This window comes from Lygodium microphyllum, chromosome 8 (assembly GCF_053477565.2).
Source record: "Lygodium microphyllum isolate KBCC chromosome 8, Lygodium_microphyllum_v1.1.10, whole genome shotgun sequence".
Taxonomy (NCBI): Eukaryota; Viridiplantae; Streptophyta; class Polypodiopsida; order Schizaeales; family Lygodiaceae; genus Lygodium; species Lygodium microphyllum.
Window position 1 is genome coordinate 84,856,885 of NC_141142.1, and position 7,203 is coordinate 84,864,087.

Below are 7,203 nucleotides of genomic sequence, written 5' to 3' on the forward strand. Positions count from 1 at the left end.
ATCATACGCAGGCTCTCTCTCACGAGAATACACACAGAGGCGCGAATGAATGTTTTCATTATCAGAATGTATATTTGTACATAATGATTCGACGCCTTTTTGGCTGCCGCTTAGCGTTTCACTTAAATAATTAATTTAATCATAATACACATGATTAATTGGATCACGTCAATTGCTTGTGTTAGTCTTGATTTCATTAGCTGATGGCAAGGAAATGGATATATTTGTTGACGAATTACATGGGGCAAGGGATGCCATGGTTGAAGAGGATACATGAAAAAGAGGATGAGTTGAAGGCTAATAGAAGGTGTAGGAAAGAGAAACAGGTATGGGGGTGGAAGAAAAGAATTTTTGAGGGGTTGTAGGACCCAAAGATAGTGCAACTTGCCCTGAATTTTGAGGGTCTGAGGTTGCCTTTGACAAGAGACTATCGTGTTCCAAAGTTGCATCATGGGCAACAAGCAAGGGTGGATCTTGCATATTTTTTAATGAGTTATCTTTATGGGAGGGCACTGTAGGTGATGCAAAAGCAAAGTTGATAACTGCAGTAGTAGGTAATTCTTTATCTGTTTTGATGGGATCAGTGGACTGGTGAAGAAACGCAAGAAGGTTTGTTTTCTGCTGTGACTAAATGATTGTTGTGGCCTTGAGGAGGAGATGCCCAGCAGTAGCAAATGTGGAGTAGATCACGGGTGAGACAGGGAGCAAGAAAAGGGGTCAGAATCCTCCATCATCAAACCAGCCTCTGATACTGTGTAGAAAATAGAAAGAGAGAAAAAGATAAAACAAAGGCGCTGCTACTGATTAAATTGCTCACATATTTCATTATTCGATGCTTTTTAAGTAGAGCCATAAATTAGTTACATTCATCTGAACATTCGTGTGAAGCCATGAGCTTATCCACACAACCGACTGTTGTACTTACTAGTTTGAATACCAATTAGCTATGCCGAAGAAACCACTCTCCACCTTGGCATGTCAATCTACTAAAGTCAGCAAGCTTTGCTAGTAGAAGCGGCTTCATGACAAATTCACATAAGTGTAGCAGAGGGGGATTTTTTCAAAAAGTACATAAGCCTATATATTTTTCCTCTAAGCTTAAAAACAACGAAGGGGATGGAGTACAAGGTAGGGTGAAGGGGGATTGGTGTATATGCTTGAGAGAGAAAGAGAGAGAGAGAGAGAGAGAGATGGGTGGTGTAGTTTTGAGTTACATTGGTAGAAATTGATATAGTGTGCTTGGCTAGTTTGTTGTTGCATGCTACTATCTATGTAGTTGTCTTCTTCAATGTAGGCTATGATGGTGTATGGTAGCCAAGTGAGTTGGCTTGCTTCTTGTTCCTCTTTGAAGAGGAACTACATTTTTTCTATGGAAAGGCATTATCCATCACTAAGACAGAGAGGGGACTTAGCTGGACTACAAAATCCAAACTAGAGTTTTCTTGGACACATGTGTTGTTCAAGAGCTAGTGGCAAGGATCATAGTCCCTTTAGACATTAGCAAGCATTACATTCTCAAGCCAAGAGGAAGGGCTTTCTTTCACACATGTTTGTTGGAAGTGCCCTTATAAGCAAGCATGGACTTACCATGGAAGTTGAAAAGGTGTTGAGTTAGTTGCCTAATCATGATGTTATTACATATAATGCAATGATTTTGGCTTATATTTAGTAGGAAAAACTAGAAAATGGTCTACAAATTTACTTCAAGCATGAAGAAGGGTACAATTAGATCAACAAACATTTATTGAGCTCGTTAACTCTTCTCTTACATTACTTGCATTTTCTTGAGAACGCAGTCATTAGAATGGCATATAAAGGCCTAGAGTTCTTATGAAAGGAGCACTTGAGATATCCCTATGGTCAATTGGACCGATAAGAAGGTAAGCACGATGTGTTATAATTTTTCTCAACTTTATTTATTAAAGGTAAGCACTTTCACAATGGGAAACTTATGGAATCACATAAGTGCAAGGGAAGATAAAATTTTCAAGGACATGAATGTATACCTCTATTAATTTCCCTGAAAGATTAACAAACCAAGAGGGGATGGGGTATTAGTTTTTTGGGGTTTGGGGTGGGTTGGGGGGGGGGGGGGGGGGGGGCGGGGCATTTGAATTTGAGGTATAAGGTTTTGACTAAAACATCTCAAGATTGTCAATATCAAAGTAAAAGTGCGTGCACACACACACACACACATGCAAGAGAGAGAGAGAGAGAGAGAGAGAGAGAGAGAGGAGGTGTGTATTTTAGTAGTGAATTTTTCCAAGAGATCCGGGAGGCACAAAGAGTCTTCACAGGCATGAATCATGGTGTAGCATATCACCTACCATTGGTACCCCAACTATGCCACCAAGTCAATCAAATGAGCATTTTAAAAACTCCAAAATGGAGGCATGCTCTTCAATATGCCAAGAAATGTGATTTTGGTCCCGAGTGGGCTATAACTAGCAAGCGCATACATTTAGTTCCACATTTGCATCTTGTTGTATAGAGGCTCTCATCTTAGTAAACATAGGAAGACAGTTAATAGAGCTTATGGCAGTACACTTTTTGTAGAGGCAGTTCAGGAGAGAATTATTTGTGCCTTTCTTGTGGAGGAGCAAAAGATAGAGAAGAAGATTTTGAAGATACAAAAGAAGTAAGCTAACAAAGGCGCAATCTTAAAGTGATGGTAGATTGAATCACTTTTTGTAGTTGAATCAAACTTCCAAGCATCAACACGTATAGGCATAGTACAAGTTCCTACTTTGATCATGCCTCAATTGTGCATCATCAATCTAATGTAATTTTTAATCTGAGAGCTCTCTTTTTTCTTCAAGTTTTGAACAAATGTGTTTGATGGCTCTGAGAGGTTCACCGTGGTGGATAACTTATGGAATCATGTAAGTTCAAGGGAAGGGGGTATTTTTTAAGATTTCATAAGCATAGATAGTAGGGATAGACCCCCATTAATATTTTTCCAAACCAGAGAAATAAGGGAGGGGTGGATATAAGATTGGGAGGGGGATCTAGGCTATGATGATGGGGGCTATGGGGGCATCATTGCATTAAATCCCCACTTTCTCTCTCTCAACTCATAGTACGTGTCTCAGTCTCTCTAGAATATCTCTATCTTCCACACGTGTGTATTCATCTCTCTAGACTCTCCCTCCTACTTCTTTCGAGCTGCTCCAAATTGCATTACAACTCAACACTCCTTACCTTTAAATTTGGAGCTTTACATTTCTGTGCATTTTTTCGATTTAGCGTTACACTCTGATTTCAATTTGTTTTTGCAAACCCTTCTTACTCACAAGTGTCTATATTCTAATTATGTAAATAGATGAGCTCTGCTAGTGCGAGCAACTCTAGCTCTAGTTGTAGTGTCTGATACATCAACAAGATGCCCGTCGACCTGTTAGATATTGGCTGCTCGGTGGAACCCCAACACCTGGTCTTAGGTTGGAAGTAATTATTTGTTGTGAGGAAGCTAGTGAGATCAATTCTTTGAGAGATTACAACAGCTATTGAGCAGCACCATGTCCATTAATTATTTCTGATTGTGTGGATCACAAAGCTAGCAAATGTGTTGGCAAGGCTTCGTGGTTGAATGGCAGCGTTGATGAATACTAGGTAGCCTCAGTAGCCTGGTTGGTAGAAAAGTCTTTAGTGCAACTTCCTCGCCTTCAATGTGTGGGCTTCACTAATTTCCTTGAATACCTTGGTACAAAGTTTCACTACAAGCTCAAAGGATCAGTATATGTTGCATTCACTTTTGAAGGCACTCTTAAGCCTGTAGTGCAAGTTGATATCTCTGAGCTTCTTTGGTACAGATTGGATCCACACACAACACTAGAGGAACTATTTTCAAGGCCTCACATCAGTAGGCTCACTCAGCTGGGCCTTCATTCTCCTCCTTCTCCTAAAGCTAGGGATCTAAATAGGCACTTTGTCGTTGTTGTGACTCATCAATTGTAGTGGTCTTTGGGAAAAAATGGAGCAGATCAAGATGATATCCACCATGGTTGATGAGGTTGTAGTTGGTGTGTGCACCATGGCCTGAGGGCTACTACCCTTATAACTTTTGGGAGAGGTCTCATTTGTTGTGACCATCTAGAAGCTCTCTCATGATCTCTCGTGTGAAGCCATAAAACAAATGTGAAGCTATAAAATGGAAAGTAGAACTCAACTTCTTAGTAATCCCCATGGATGATTTTGAAGTGATCCTAGACTTGTAATTCTATGACAAATGTGTCATTGTGATATTTGGGAAAGGAGTAAATGAGATGATGCTAGATATGTAAGGGGAAGGCATCAGAGTACCCTACGAAAGATTGCAATTACCTAGCAGCACCCCAATCAAAGTGCAAATGAAGGAGAATAAGCCAGGAGTCTCTTGCCAAAAAGTGAAGCCAAGTGCAAATCAACCAAGAGGCCCAACCCAAGCAACACCGGTCCAAGTGACCATTATTAGGCCATGCATTATGACATGTAGTGCCAAGCAGGTAGAGAAATCAGTCAAGCAAGGAGATGTGATCTACTTATGTATGATCCGATCCACCACAACAGAAACGAGGCATAGACGCGCATATGTTAGACGCGCAAAGTTGAGCGCGTCTATCATTGCATCTATATGCGCGTGTAAAAGAGCGTGTAAATAGATGCGAATTTTGCATCTATATATCCACATAAATAGACGCGAATATAGACGAGTTTTCAGACACGTAATTATTTAACCACCTAAAATTGAACTTAATATAATAAAAAAGCAAGAGTTAATAATTATTTTTGCATTGCTCTCTAATGAATGGCAGTTCCTCCAGTGGACAAGCTTGATATACGTAATTAGCGGCAAGCGACACAAACCTGATTATACAATTAGTAGCAAGCATTGCATGTATCTCGTAATTTCTCTACTTGAAGATGATAAAAAATACTTCATTTTTATTATGGAAAATTCAATTTAGCTTTAAACTTGACTATTGATTCTTGAGTATGTACGTGTGCGCATGATATTTTTCATAGAATAAAGAATACACATTGAATCATTAAGAAAATTAAGTATGTTACAGTGAATGATCCATCTCATCTTCAATGAGATCAGCCCTTGCTAAACTATCTACTGCTAGATCTATGTTACCAAGAGGTAACGAAACAAATAAGTCTATCCCACTATCAGATGTGTTGCTATATTTCTCAATAACTTCATCAATATCATCAACCATATTATTGTCATCTTTTGTGTTTCCTTGAACATCCTCGCGAGGTTCATCTTGTACCATATCACGCATATTATCCATTATGGTGTCATCATTAATTGTTGGATTGTCATCTGCTATCTCTATGTCGGTAATATTACCATATATTGGTTTTGAACTGTTAGATATAGGGATGGCATACCACCATCGGTTATTGTTTACCATAGGATGATACACAACCAGTATTTGAAAAATGAAAGCAAGAAACTTAAATACTTATTATATTGTGTATATGTATCACATGTATACATACAAAAAAATTAGCTTTTGCATATATACCTGCTCGCATTGTTGAGGTAGTACTAATGTGTCATTCTTGTTTTGGTGAAATTTTGTAGAGTCAATGATTACAAAACCACTTGGATGACGTCTGATTGTGCAATGCTCACCATTTGTTACCACTTCTTTAAACCACTTCACATCCAGTACATATATAAAAAATCGTCTGAAGTCAAGTTTCAGAATATCTTGGATCAAGCCATAATAACCTTCCATGGTACCATTGGCATCCTCGAAGTGAGCAAGGACACCACAATCTTGGGTATTTCTCTTTTCATCTATACGTTGAGCTTGAAGATGTTTACCCTCACACCAAATAGCATTGAATAATGTGCACTAGTAGTAAAAGATTAAGATCAAATATGTCAACTTATTATATAAAATATAACTAGAAACAAATTAATTAATAGTATGTCTCACCTTTGATAAGAAACCTTGTGCGTATTCCCACTCTTCTTGAGATATATTAATTTCCTCCTCTTTTTCCATTCTCTCTATTTCCTCATGTAACCAATCTATATCAATATGACGTGGGAGCGCATTTGGATGATCTGGAAATGAGACATTGCGTCCATATCTGGTGCGAAATGCTTGTCTTTTTCTTTTTCTTCTTGCCCTTGCTTCATTATATAGTGTCACCCATTTGCTCATTATATCACTATTGAGCACACAAAAACTATTTAACTTACGAAGTTCTTCTTTTGTTAGCACTTTAGTCATTTCTTTTCCTTGAGGTATTATAGAGGTCATCCTCAAGTCTTCATCGTCTTTTCATAGCCGTGGTTGAGAGGGGTCCACTTCAGCAAGATATTCAGAGATATAAACAACGGATAATTGCACTAACCGACCCTCAGCCATGCTTCCCTCAGGCCGTGCTTTTTGCCTCACAAAATCTTTCAAGGTTTTCATGAAGCGCTCAAGAAAAAGCATCCACCTTGCATGAACTGCCCCACAAAGTCCGATCTCATCAATCAAATGTACAAGTAAATGTAATTGAGTAGTCAAACTAGATCGAGAGAAAATTTCCTCCACCAAACAAACCACCTCAACAGATAATACTTGAGCATCTTGCAATGTGTTTGGATCAATTTCCTTTGAGCTCACGTATCTGTCAAGATGTATTTGACAATTTTTTATTTTTGTGTAGAAATTCAAAGATATATACTAAAAAAATACAATATATACACACGTCACAAGCTCTCCCATCTTGTAAATGATATCACGTGCATCTTTGGATACACAATGGGATATGCTAGTAGGAAGTACAAACTGAATGTAAACAATATTCATAGATCAAATGATTAGTTGAGAAAAAAGTCATCATACCCCAAAGTTTACACATAGTTACTCCACTAATTACTATATTCATGGTTAGAGATACCCTTACTTAAATCATTTTGTGCCAATCGTGGGACTTCAAACCAGATAGTTGCTCCACACCTCTTTTCTTTTTCTTTATGAAGGCTCCCTTGAGATATCTCATACATCCTGTGGGTGTTCCAAAGCTACATATTCGTTCCTTCACTATTTTTTCCTCGTTCTTTGATAACATCCAAGGTGCATGGGGTAGCTCAATCTTTCCTCTAGGTCCAATGCGTGGCCAGGCTCAATCAAGTGATCCCATCATGTAGATACAACATTTTTTAATATGTGCATGGGGTCCAACAGGTGATTGATCTTGATTTTA